This window comes from Haliotis cracherodii, unplaced genomic scaffold (assembly GCF_022045235.1).
Source record: "Haliotis cracherodii isolate W230 unplaced genomic scaffold, xgHalCrac1.p SCAF_18, whole genome shotgun sequence".
Classification (NCBI taxonomy): Eukaryota; Metazoa; Mollusca; class Gastropoda; order Lepetellida; family Haliotidae; genus Haliotis; species Haliotis cracherodii.
In genome coordinates this window covers 25391661-25405335 of record NW_027266273.1, presented here as the reverse complement: position 1 = coordinate 25405335, position 13675 = coordinate 25391661, and the positions used below count along the sequence as shown (strand labels likewise).

At 42.5% G+C, this 13675-nt stretch overlaps 1 pseudogene; it reads left to right on the top strand.

Moving 5' to 3' along the window:
* The first annotated feature begins 189 nt into the window (after positions 1-189).
* On the top strand, positions 190-12798 carry LOC139465576 (uncharacterized; annotated as a pseudogene).
* Positions 12799-13675: the final 877 nt, after the last annotated feature.

Sequence of the window (13675 nt, the reverse complement as noted above, 5' to 3'; positions counted from 1 at the left end):
AAGTAATCTTAACAATAGAAAATTGGAGATATATCACAAAGAGTTGTATCACGACGTGTCAATTTACTATGGGGGGAAGCAGTGATGCAGGTCTCAGACTTTGGCGAAACCCTCAAACATGGCTATGTAGTGGTGATGTCAGCACAAAAGAAATGAAGTAATGAGACCGGACGTTGTGTAGAATGTTACATGCCCTATTCTCGAGGTGTGACCTGCGTACACTGCTGTTGACAGACGCCCAGGGGGACCTACACTGTGAGTGTCTGACGTGGGTGCAGGAAGGAAAATGTGACAGCAACTCCGAATACATGAAGGAGGCTTGTCATGACACATGCACCATCTGGAGACGTGAGTGTTACTCGTTTCGAGAAACGTCTAATTATAAGCACATGTTAACGCGCAAAAATATAAATATATTACTCCTACACCATACAACACGGCATGGCAAACTACTCACAGCATGTAAAGCCACAACATGTTAATTTATCGTTCTCTAGGATGCTTTTTTGTCTCATTATATTATGTAAGCTCCGAGTATCTAAAATTAGGATATAACCTCAGTCGGCTACAACGATGTTGGTTGTATCCTCACATGAGTTTGGTAAAACTGTTTGATGGGTAATAATGAAGTACGATAAAAGACATCATACCGCACTTCCAAAACGATATTAACAAATCGTCACCGATCGTTCACTTCTGACGGAACAATATTCAACTGTGGTTCCCTTAATTCCCATGCCTGTTATACTCCCCTTAAATGCACCACGATCTCCCTCTGTGTTAAGGGGGCACCTGTCCAATACCGCCTTCACACTCCAACATGGTTGTCAGCATCGTCCGAGGAAGTGGACGGAAATACACTGACGTCATTAGCTACACATGTGACAAAGAATACACCGGCACTTCCGGGGAAACTGCAGCGCAAGGAATGATGGTCTGTGATGAGTCCTACACGTGGCGGGCACATGGCGTTTACGGGGACTTACCTTTATGTGTAAAGGAAGATGGTATGTATGACAACTGCATCAAGAATCAAATTGAACATGTGGTAATGAATTGTTATTTCGAAAGAACTTTCAGCAATCAAAGACACATTTGTCAATTACAGCTGTTGGAGTAATCAAATTGTATCTATTGTCATGTATTCTCTTAAACAAAATGAAACGCAAAAGTAATCTTAGATGAATATTTATATATCATAGAAATAATCAACGTATTGACCCAGGTTCCATCTGACACACGTGGAATTGTGTAAGTTTCAAGGTCAAGGTCATCTGAACTCAATATCTCTAATGGCAACTATAACAGCGCTCAGATCTCAAATTGTGGCCTAGGAAATTTTCAACCACACTGTCTGCAGTGCTGGTGTCAACTGTCGGATGTTCTGTGGTTGTTGCTGATGTGCTCGTCATCTTTGATCCAGTGCATTCCATAAATGTTCGATTGGGTTTAAACCTGGAGACCTGGAGGGCCATGGCGGAGCTTGGATGTTGCGATTGCTGAAAAAGGCTTGCCGTGTGAGGTCGGGCGTTGTCTTGTAGGAAAATGACTTTCGCTTGTTGAATAATGGGAAGGACGTGTGGCTGGAGAATGTCATCCGAGTACCGTTGTGCCGTTAAGTTCCCAAGAACTTGCACCAAGTCTGTCCTACCAGTGTAGAAGATGGCTGTCCATATCATTACACTACCACCACCAGATCTGTCTACATCCTGTTTGCAGTTTCATGAAGAACGTTCCCAATGACGCCTTTAAACGTGACGTCTACCATCCACACAGCCAAACATAAAACATCACTAAACCAAACTTGTCTCCATCGCAGTTGTCACCGCACTGTGACTTTGACACCATTGACGTCTCAGCCGACAGTGCAGGTCTGTCAAAATGACACCTCGAACTGGTCGTCTTGCGCGAATACTTTCAGCGCGAAAACGGTTCCTTACTGTCTTGGCTGATATTCTACACGATCATGGTAATGCCGTACTTGTAGGATGGCCATGGTGGTTCTTTCACGTACTCGACGTACCCGTATGAATCTGTCCTGTGCTGTAGCAGTGAACCGGATCGGACCGGATCTGGGGCAGTCCCATGTTGTCCCGTGCGTATGATAACGATTCAAGTCTTTTGATGGTGCTTGGTGCTACGTGGAAAAAACTGGTGTTGTTTCGTTGGCTTTCTGCCAGTCGTGTAATATTTTCGCTCACACGTGGTTGTTTTGTTTTTTTGTTGCGATTTTCTCACCTTTTTACCAAAATTCTGCAGTACCTATTCTATTCACACAGATTAATCCCAATTCATGCATATATAACAAATTCATTTTTGTCATAAATTTTGAATGGATGTCGGCATTGCAACTCTCTATCAGATATTTACTACTTTTGCGTTTCTTTTTTTCTTTGCAAAGTATAGTTGAAAAATTGACCATGCGAGGTTTAGTTTGACAAAATTATAGATCGTTCCTCGATCCCAGAATAGAAAAATAACACTTTGTTCAGGATTGTGCGGTTATTAGAATTGTGGGAATGAGTGAGTCAAATTAAAAACTTTACATTTTTAAAAGTAATCCCATATATGATACACAACGGACAAATGTATCAGAGAAGGTAATCTTTAAACATTAATGTCCAAAGAAGGATTTTAATGAACGGTGGTAACCCCACACCATGACACTTCCGCCTCGAAATCTGTCAACTTCCTGTACACAACACCTGGCCGCGGGCGATCAGCGGTGATACCTGTTTGCTGTAGACGCGTCTGTAAATCATAAACAGTCCGTCGACTACAACCCATCGTCCTTGCGACTTCAGTTACGGACGTTCCCGTCTGCAACATGCCTATGGCACGTTCACGTTGCACATTTGAAAGGCGTGGCATGACAAATGGCCGTAAAGACTTTTGTTTTCTTGTGTTTTTCTTTTTTTGTTAATGACTGCTAACAAGTATGGCTTGTATGGCCACGTGACCAGTTGCACGTGAAAAACCCCTTTTGCCACTATAGTGCTGTGCAGATGATCTTGATCGATTCACCTGCACAAAAAATGTGTGTTATCTTAAGACAATACATGGCCATAACTGTTTAAATACACAATAAGGGCCCACAATGATAACTGGTCAAAATGTTTAAAATTTTAGGATTGTGAAGTTTTTAATTTGGTTCAGTATATTACTTATAGGTATTTATATAAACAAGTTTTAAAAAAGTTTCTTTCAGATAACGTAGACACCCCATACTGTGAATGTATTAATGAAGTAATGTGCGCTTGATTAAACCTTTGAACACAAATCTGATTCGCTCTATTGCCTTCAATGCCCCAGGTGCAGCGTCAAGTACTGTGATCGCATCCTCCTTCATCCAAACGATTGATGCAACCGCATTGATGGTAGCAGCTAGGGACAAAACTTCCATAATTGTAGATGCTGCTACAGCTTCATCGACATTCAGTACCACTACTACACATGGGCCATTGACAGCCCCAACAACCACCACGTCTTCTACTGTATCATCCACAACCATAAACGATGTGCGAACGTCAAGGCCAGCGACCACCACAAGTACTGCAACTGCTGTAATATCTCCAGTCGTTTTCCTCAAGACAAACTCACGGAGCAGTTTCACAACCTCTACGACACTAAATAAAACTGCTGATGCACCTTCATCATCAGCGACTACAACACCTACGTTAACCACAACGACTACTACCACTACACCTTCATCATCATCGTCTACAACACCCACGATAACCACACCGACTACGACACCAACACCTATATCATCAGGGTCAACAACACCCACCTTAAGCAGCACGACTACTTTCAATACACCTACATCACTGGGGTCGACAACAAATAGTTTTCTGGACTCATTGGCATTAACGACTGCTCCTGCGAGAACGACTACCATGACAGGTATCTCCACTCCTTCGCCCAGTGATACAACAATGTCTGAAGATGTTCTAAGACTAATTTTGTTATCAAGTCTCAATGAATGCATGGCTATAAACAACTCTTTTAGATTCATGGATACCATAAGCGTTATGGTGAAAATGTTAATTACAATATCTGACAATAACCTCCTATCTTGTATCGAGATGTGTGGCAAGTTGTCGACATGTACTGACGTGCAGTACACACACGGAAACTGTACTCTATTCACTCAGAAAGGTGGGAACCAACTCATTACGACTGCGATTTGGAGAAAATTTTCTGTTTAAATCTCCGTTGTCGCTTGAGAAGATCAAAGTGAATTGTCACTTAGGCTCATCAATGTAGACGACGGATTCTGTGAGAGTACACATGGGAGGCTATTGACTGCCGCCGACGTTTCGATTTGGTAGCCATGGTATTATGGTCACTCTGACTCTCTCAATTACCTCAACGTCTATACCTTGACCTGCGTGCCGCCACTGCAACTTTGATGGGTGGCATAGGGTTAAGTTGAGTGTTGTGTTCTAAATACCTTGACCTGGGTGCCACCACTGGAACTTTGATGGATGAGGTAGGGTGGGGTGGGCAGGGGTGTTGTGTTGACCTGGGTTCAATATTTATAAGTGTGTTTGCTACCGGCCTTGACATAGGTGCAACACTTACAGGTGTGTTTGTTACCGGCCTTGGCACACGTGCGACAGTTACAGGTGTGTTTGTTACCGGCCTTGACACAGGTGCAATACTTACAGGTGTGTTTGTTACCGGCCTTGACATAGATGCAACACATACAGGTGTGTTTGTTACCGGCCTTGACACAGGTGCAATACTTACAGGTGTGTTTGTTACCGGCCTTGACATAGGTGCAATACTTACAGGTGTGTTTGTTACCGGCCTTGACATAGGTGCAACACTTACAGGTGTGTTTGTTACCGGGCTTGACATATGTGCAACACTTACAGGTGTGTTTGTTAAAGGCCTTGACATAGGTGTAACACTTTCAGGTGTGTTTCTTACCAACCTTCACATAGGTGCAACACTTGTTGTCAGGAGTTTTAGAGACTTATATAGTCAGTGGTATGGCAGTGAGGTGGCTCAGCAGGTAGTATATTTGCTTGACACAAAGACGATTTTGACTTGCGTTGACAGTAAATGATGTTTGGAAAAGGAATGATTCCTCTTTTTCATTACGTTTTCATATCACGCCCGACTACCGACAATGAAAACAGACCAAATGTTTTTGCTTTAAATTTTGTCAGTTTTAAAAAGCAATAATGTGGAAGACAATGAGTCAATAAAAACGTATGAACTGCACAGATATGACCCGAAAATCATAATTTTGAACACTGATAATCGGTCGCCATAATACTAGTATATTTTCACAGACCATGCACTCAGACACTACATGTATTGTGTATTTAATCATGCAGTGATCAATTCGCTTCAGTTGGTTTTAATGTTCTCTCACTTAACTAACTACATGAGCATCCGACATGTCTCTACTTTGGACATTTAGTCAACTTGCTAGCTTACAAGTACATATTGTACCATTGATAAAACAATAGGTGGGTACGGGCGGTCCCACTTCACCCACGTAAAAAGCAAACGTGTCAGTTTTACAATAGCACAGAATATGGCTACCATGATAAAATTGCAAATAGCCATGACGTAAAATTATATAACAGATTTATTCTGATGACGTCGCTTTCCATCTTTATATTCACCCTTCTGCTGTTTCCACTGTCATTTTATGATCCATTGAACGCAATCAGCGTCACATAATTTTGTTGGAATGTATTTATGTTCCAATTTAGATTTAATTTTACTAGGTATCAGTACTATCCTTGGAAATCTTCTGTTTTGTTCATAAAGACGTGTTTTTATTACGCTAGCGATGTGCGTGTTTTCAACTTTACTTTACACCAGCATCACACACATAGCTTAGTCCACCATATTATGGTTTATTATGCTTAATTCATTATTGGTTAATGCCAAGAATGAGCTGTTAGAAATTAGGCAGCAGTTCATTTCTTTCTGTTCTCCGTGATTATTAAAGCTTTGTAATAACTCGAACTCGAAAAAGCTCTGCAATTTATTATTGTTTATTATTATATTGTTGTTTTAAACGTGTTCATTCTTTTGATGTTTCTATATCCAGAGGTAATAAAATTAGTGTCACATAGTACAATGTGTGAAGCCCATTTCTGGTGTCCCCCGCCGTGATATTGCTGGAATATTGCTAAAAGCGGCGTAAAACCATACTCACACTCACTCACTTTTTACGAAGATTTCATAGAGTGTACAAAGTTGTTTGACAAGGGTTACATCATTTAAAGCCTCACTACTGCTGTCAAAGCGTTTTATGGTATATTTATATGTGAAGATGTTTAAATGTGAAGCATCAGTGACAAACGTGGTGTCCGATACAATTCCATATTCTGGCTTGTAACATATGTTCCCTCTGTTGTCCTTATTCCAGAAGAACAATTGATTTGTTTTTGCATGTGTTTGTGACGGGTACCACCGGTTGGGCAGGATACGCTCATTGGTATCATCACTATTTGATAGTGATTCCTCCACACATAATCATGATATGTACGTTGACGTACAGAGAGTTATGAAATGTATATCCGTTAAGATATTCTAATTAGGCTATAACAACATGATATGCAGGACAAAGGATTATTATACAATATTTTATTTGTGCAAACATAAAAGCTTGTCTTGAACACTATCCTCTAAATATGATGTATTAATTAGCGATGTTGTTAGGGCTCATTGAGGATGTCAGCACGCGTTGTTAATGGAATGCTTAATAATATACTGAAATGCAAAAGAAACGTCACCATAGATATATATATATATATGAGAAACCTTATTTGTCCAAACACTGTAAACATACTTTGAGACATATTTAAAAGATGAAACTTGACAAAACTGATCATCAATGTTGAAATTAAAGTGTCAAATGTTCTTAAAGTGAAACACAACACTAGTCTCTGAGAAATGGCATCACAAGTCGGTATCTCGTGTGTCCGACATGTGCATTGATGACTGCCGTGCAACGTCGATACATGGAATGGATGAGGCGGTTGATGAAGGCCATAGGCACTTGAGCCCACACTCTGAGGAACGCCTGACGCACTTCAGCTGCAGTTGTCGGCCTTGGTCGGACGTCATTCAGTCGTCTTTAAATCTCGTCCCGCAGGTGCTCAATGGCATTTAAATCGGGACTGAGGGCAGGCCACTGTATGGTTCTGATGCCATTCTGCTGGAGGAAGTCTCGTGTTGCTCTCGCAGTGTGTGGGCACGGGCATTATCATGCTGAAACTCGTGGTTGCCGCGACGTGCCAAATGAGGTATGGCATGTGGTCTCAAGATTTGGTCAATGTACCGAGCTCCTGTGACACCATTGCCTCTCCCTGGACCGATGTTCTGGAAGACCACAGGGCCGACCCTCTGTACAAGACCAATTCCACTCCACACCATGATGCTCGGACCACCCCACGAGTCTCTCTTAACAACACACGCATCCGAATAACGTCCACCACAGCGTCGACAGACTCTCTCTCTGCCATCTGCTGTTGAGATACAGTAACGGCTCACGTCTGAGAAGAGGACTCTTCTCCACTGCTGGTGGCACAATGCTGGTGTTGTGTTGCCCACTGAATGGATCCTCGGTGTGGCCTGTGACAGTGGAGGTGTCGTCGACGCACGGCGTCCACACTAATGTGTCGCGGGTGTGTACCCATGGTCTGTAGAGCAGTTTCCGCAGCAGTAAGCGATCTTGAAGATGCTGTTGCACAATCTGGCGATCCTGGTCTTCCACTACGTGGTCGGTTATCTGTGGTGTTAGTGGTCTGGTACCATTGCTGGAGCCTGTATATGGTCCTTCGGTTGACTTGAAATGCATTGGCTACTTGCCGGGCGGTTTTTCCAGCTTGCAATTGCCCAAGTCTTGGTGTCGCTGATTTTCTTTTCAATCTTGGCATGTGGTAGCAATTCAATAACGAATGAATGTTATCCGATCTGGGTGGATTTTTATAGGGCAAGAAATGGGGGAAAGCGTGTGCATTTCAATTTGCACGGAACTCACGTGCATCGGGTTACCATGGCCGTTGCCGTGATGCATTTGGTCGATTTTTTTTATTTCATTTCATTTTTCCGGACAAGGTAATGTTGAATATTAGAAACTTTGACAAAAATTACCCAGATATTTAAATGACAAATTTTCATGCATTGTTACTAGGGGTGACGTTTCTTTTGTGTTTCAGTATATTTGATTTACACATGGTATGCTATGAGAAAGGCAGCAAGCATTCACTCTAATTGTTGACAGGAATTGAACTGCAATATGTAATTAGGATTTTTATTCCTCGACACTTCTGATTTCAACCCCAACACGGCACATTCTGTAAGTGTACATATTTTTTCGAAAATGAAAATCACAAAACCCTTTTAGCATCCGGCTCGCAAACAAGTATCTGTTATATTGACAGGTAGCTGTGTCACCACTATTTCACTTACTTGTAATCATTGTGCTGTTAGGTTTATGTTTTGTGTGCAATAAACTTTGGAAAAAACTCCATGTTCTTGTATTATTCCTGAGTACCATTTACTACCATATAAGTCATTGAACCTGACAACAGAAAATCCGGTATGTAAATTGAATATATGTTATTGGAAAATGTTTGTGGTCTAATAATAGTCGACAAACGATGCGTCAAAACGCAGCCAGTGTCGATTTGCAATGTCTTAAATGGCATTGTTGGGGAAGAGTAAAGCAAAATGCACGTGCGAGTTATGGCATTCGTAGTTCGTGGTAGTGGCTATAAAAAGGCAAGCATAAGCCAATAAGTTGTCATTCAATTGTCACCGTTTTTTCGAGTTCGAAAATGCCGAGACCCAGCGCTGTCGATCGGAACATCGCCATAGGACGTATCCACAGAGGGGAATAGCAATCTTCTGTTACACGCGAATAGCAGTCTTCTGTTACACGCCACTTCAACGTCCACCACAAGACCATGTGCCGCATTGGGGACCGTTACACAGTTCAATTCCATTGCAGACCGTCCGGGACCGGCCGACGCATCCCTGATTTGAGGAGGACCAGACTGTCAGGAACCATCTTCGCGAGGCTGGAATCCGACCCAGAAGACCTGTTATCATCCCTTTTTTGCAACAGATCCATCGACATTGACGCTTACGTTGGTGCCATACCTTACAGCCTTGGAAATTGAGAAACTGGAGACGAGTGTGGTTTAGCGATGAATCACGATTTCTTCTTCATCGCCGATATGGAAGTCAACGTGTTCATCGACGTCGAAATGAGGGTTTTGACCCACATCGTGTACCTGAATTCGACAATTTCAGTATATATGTTAGTAAGTATCATGGTGTGTGTGAGTGGGGAGGGGAGGCATATCCTACACAAGGAGATCTGGTTCAGGTAAATTTGGCAGCACATCGCTACATATATCTAAATTCGTCAACCTCACCTTCTTCCAATCATTGACCGCCAGAGGGAGCTGTTTCAACAGGACAACGCTAAAAGTACTACAAATCTACATACAACAGCAAGTCAATTGTTCACCAAAGCCTCGAGCGGCTGATATACTATTTATATAAACAACAGTTTCATGTTGACAAGGGAAGGTTCATGGCACTCCTACACTTGTGAGTGAAAAGTAGAAGTGTATACACCTACCTTTACCAAATAGGAAATGGGTTATGAATATAAGCATCCAAAGCATATAAGCATGGCAAAATCCAACTGGATATCAGAGGAAGGCAACTGTACATGGTGTATCGGATATCGAACAAGCACGTGCCACGACCAGTATTAGATTTTCATTATCTTGTCGTTTCATGGTGGAAACAGCGACATTTATAAGAGAAGTCTAGGCACGGCATAAAGGGATATTGTGGATTGGTTGCGAGTTTGTTTTCTCTGTATGGTGTACATACACGTGATGTCCAGGGCGGACAATCGTGATGGAAGCTATAATAACTGTACTCAAGCACATAAAAAGCAGATGACAAATAACGATTATGCTGATAGAGCATTACATTACATACATTTTACATGACCAAACATATCATAAATACTTGCGCAAAAGAACACCACAATTGCAAGGGGGATGTTATACGGTTTGAATTTGTCTAAAATTTTCATCTTAGAACTGTTTATTTTCTTGTAGCTGCCTTTTTCTATCAATTGTACATTCTTACCCGACGTAGGAAGCCCAACTCAATCCCTGGCTCAAATCATTCAAGAGTGACTTGGACCTAGGCGTGTCGACGAGTGGACGTGTGAAGTTGCGGAAGCATTGACGAGTTGACGCGTGGGCGTGTGAACGTGTGGACGTGTGGGCGTGTGGACGTGTGGACGTCTTGACGTTTGGGCGTATTGGCGTGTGGACGTGTCGACGAGTGGACGTGTGGGCGTATGGACGTGTTGACGTATAGACGCGCAGACCAGTGGACGAGTGGACGTGTGGACGGGTGGACGAGTGGACGGGTGAAGTTGTGGATGCATTGACGAGTGGACGTGTGGGCGTGTGGAATTGTGGACGTATGGGCGTATGGGCGTGTAAACGTGTGGGCTTGTGGACTGTAGTTATATGAAGGAACCGACTGTTCCTTAACTTGGTTTACAACTAGCCTGGGTGCGGGTTAAATCAATGACACATTCTCCTTGGTTACTTAAGAATTGACCTTCACTTTGTGTGAGTTCATTGGTGTATGAACCTTCGTAGAGTGAGGGCCAAACTGTATGAGCGTCGGAGCTTGCGATTAATTTGCGGTAAATTTATAGATTCCTGGAGACAGTAAATGTCACCCTAGGCACGGTTTGAGTCGATACTACGATAGTTTAGATGCGCATTTCTTCGTTTGTTCATTAGGATAGGCCGCAGCGAGGATATTCGTGAACAATCATGCAGTCACGCTGTTTGACATTTTTCAGTGTATACTGAAACGCTGAGACCAAGAATAAAGGTGCTAAATGATCAGAGAGAACGCTTATGTTTGTTTTTGTGCTAGGGAATTCCCAGGGGTTTCCCCAGGAATGTGGAAGTAGTCCGTCAGTGTTTACGTCATTTCAAGAACACGATCTCGTCAAATTGTGTCGTTCATACACTTATGAACGTCAGTTTCCCGGTCATGTGACCGACCTCTCGTCCAATGGAAAAGCCGTATATCATGTAAACTTCGAATTAAAAAATTATTTACTAATGACAACATGGCTTTAGATAAGGAAGATGTCCATAACATCTCCATATCATGCAATCCTATAGGTGAGGTGAAATGGGGTTTAACGTCGCGTCTAAGATTATTGCACTTATATAGCGACGTGCATGCACGTGTGTGTGTGTGTGTTTGTGTGTGGCTGCTGGTACTTGTCCTTACTGATTCCGATTTATAGTGCTAGCACACTGAGATACCATGCCGCAGTTTAACATGAATACCCCACTCAGACACAGCATACTGACTCTGAGCCTACCAGTCCTTGTTTTAGCCCCTTAATGCCGAACGCCAGACAGGGTAACAACAAGTACCATCTTTTAACGTCTTTTGGCATGACGCGGCCGGGAATCGAACCCCAAGCCTTCTGCTCTCCGGGCGGACGCTCTACCACTAGACCACGGAGGCGGTGCAATCCTATAACTTGGGGACGCATTTATTCCAGACATAAAAGAATGCTGAAGCTGCACATGTTTGACATCGATCGTGATATGATTTCGATATTTAATCTAGAGAATATAGGTTTTACAGACTGAACAGCACTATGTAGACTTGACGAGTATCTTGCAACGTAAACTATTGTCCTTAAAAAGACAAATTCTATGCATCATTATTTTGTGATCCCTCTGGAATTTCCGAAGTAATCGTGACAGACGCATAAGCAGGCAAAGTGTAAAATAACAAGCACTGCCGGGCGATGCTGTGTGGTCTAACCAGCTGTTGCTCTGGTGTATTGTTACGGTGTGCATGCGGTATTACAGTAATTAGCTCATTCTGACATTTTCCCCTCTGAATCACTGAGGTAAGTACACAATGTATCACAGTGAACTCGCAGTTCGGTCAGCACTAATTGAGCTGAGAAGCACGGGCAGGTCCATGACATACACATGCACGGATCACGCCCATGATGTCGACGTGAAAGCCAGTGGGGGACAAAGCCTCATTGATTTCACCATTTTCCTATAATTGCATACTTTGGCTCGCGTATACAATGTTTATACAATATTGTTCTTTTCTAATACAGAATATTTACCATCTGAAACTCACTCGCGAGATAACTCCATTTATGTGCCGCTGTTGTTGTTGTTGTTGTTGTTGTTGTTGTTGTTGTTGTTGTTGTTGTTGTCAACTTTATATATATTTGTTTTCACTTTCGTTGTTGCGGATTCGACGACAAATATCAACTCATCCATTCATCCGTCCTTACTTAAAGCCCATCTTTTCGCCGCACCGTGTATTGCTCAATCAAATTGACAATCCTCGCATGGATATGATTCTGTTTGACTATTGTACTAAGGTTTTTGTAGCTTCGTTGTGGTTGCTGATGTTGCTGCTGCTGACGATGATAATGATAATGGTAATGATGATGATGATGATGATGATGATGATGATGATGATGATGATGTTTCGTTCTCGCTGTACATGATTGTCACAGGGAGGCTACCCAGCACGTACACGTGCTTACTTCATTCAGTGGACAAGCGAGAAAATGTCACAAACATAAATTTCGTATTCTTTTCGCATGACAACATCCTGAGTGAAATTTTCTCCTCTGGGAGCTTCACTGGTGATAAGCTGCATGTTATCGCACGGGAAATTACGACCACAAAGCCCATGCTGACACAAAAGGTCTGAACGTTTCCCCTACTATTAATGAAGATTGCTTTCTCAAAAATTATGATGATTGCCTCCCCCCACTAACCATGCAGATTGCTTCCTTCACCAATTATGCAGATTGCTTCCTCCACCTATTATGCAGATTGCTTCCTTCACCTATTATGCAGATTGCTTCCACCCATTTTTCAGATTGCTTCCTCCATCCATTATGCAGATTGCTTCCTCCACTAACCATGCAGATTGCTTCCTCAACCTATTACGCAGATTGCTTCCTCCACCCATTATGCAGATTGCTTCCTCCACTAACCATGCAGATTGCTTCCTCCACTAACCATGCAGATTGCTTCCTCCACCCATTACGCAGATTGCTTCCTCCACCCATTATGCAGATTGCTTCCTCCACCCATAATGCAGATTGCTTCCTCCACTAACCATGCAGATTGCTTCCTCAACCCATTACGCAGATTGCTTCCTCCACCCATTATGCAGATTCCTTCCTCCACCCATTATGCAGATTGCTTCCTTCACCAATGATGAAGATTGCTTCCTCCACCTATTATGCAGATTGCTTCCTTCACCTATTATGCAGATTGCTTCCACCCATTATTCAGATTGCTTCCTTCACATATTATGCAGATTGCTTCCTTCCCCTATTATGCAGATTGCTTCCTCCACCTATTATGCAGATTCCTTCCTTCACCTATTTTGCAGATTGCTTCCTTTACTTATAATGCAGATTGCTTCCTCCACCTTTTATGTAGATTGCTTCCTCCACCTATTATGCAGATTGCTTCCTTCACCTATTATGCAGATTGCTTCCTTCCCCTATTATTCAGATTGCTTCCTCCACCCATTATGCAGATTGCTTCCTCCACCTATTATGCAGATTGCGTCC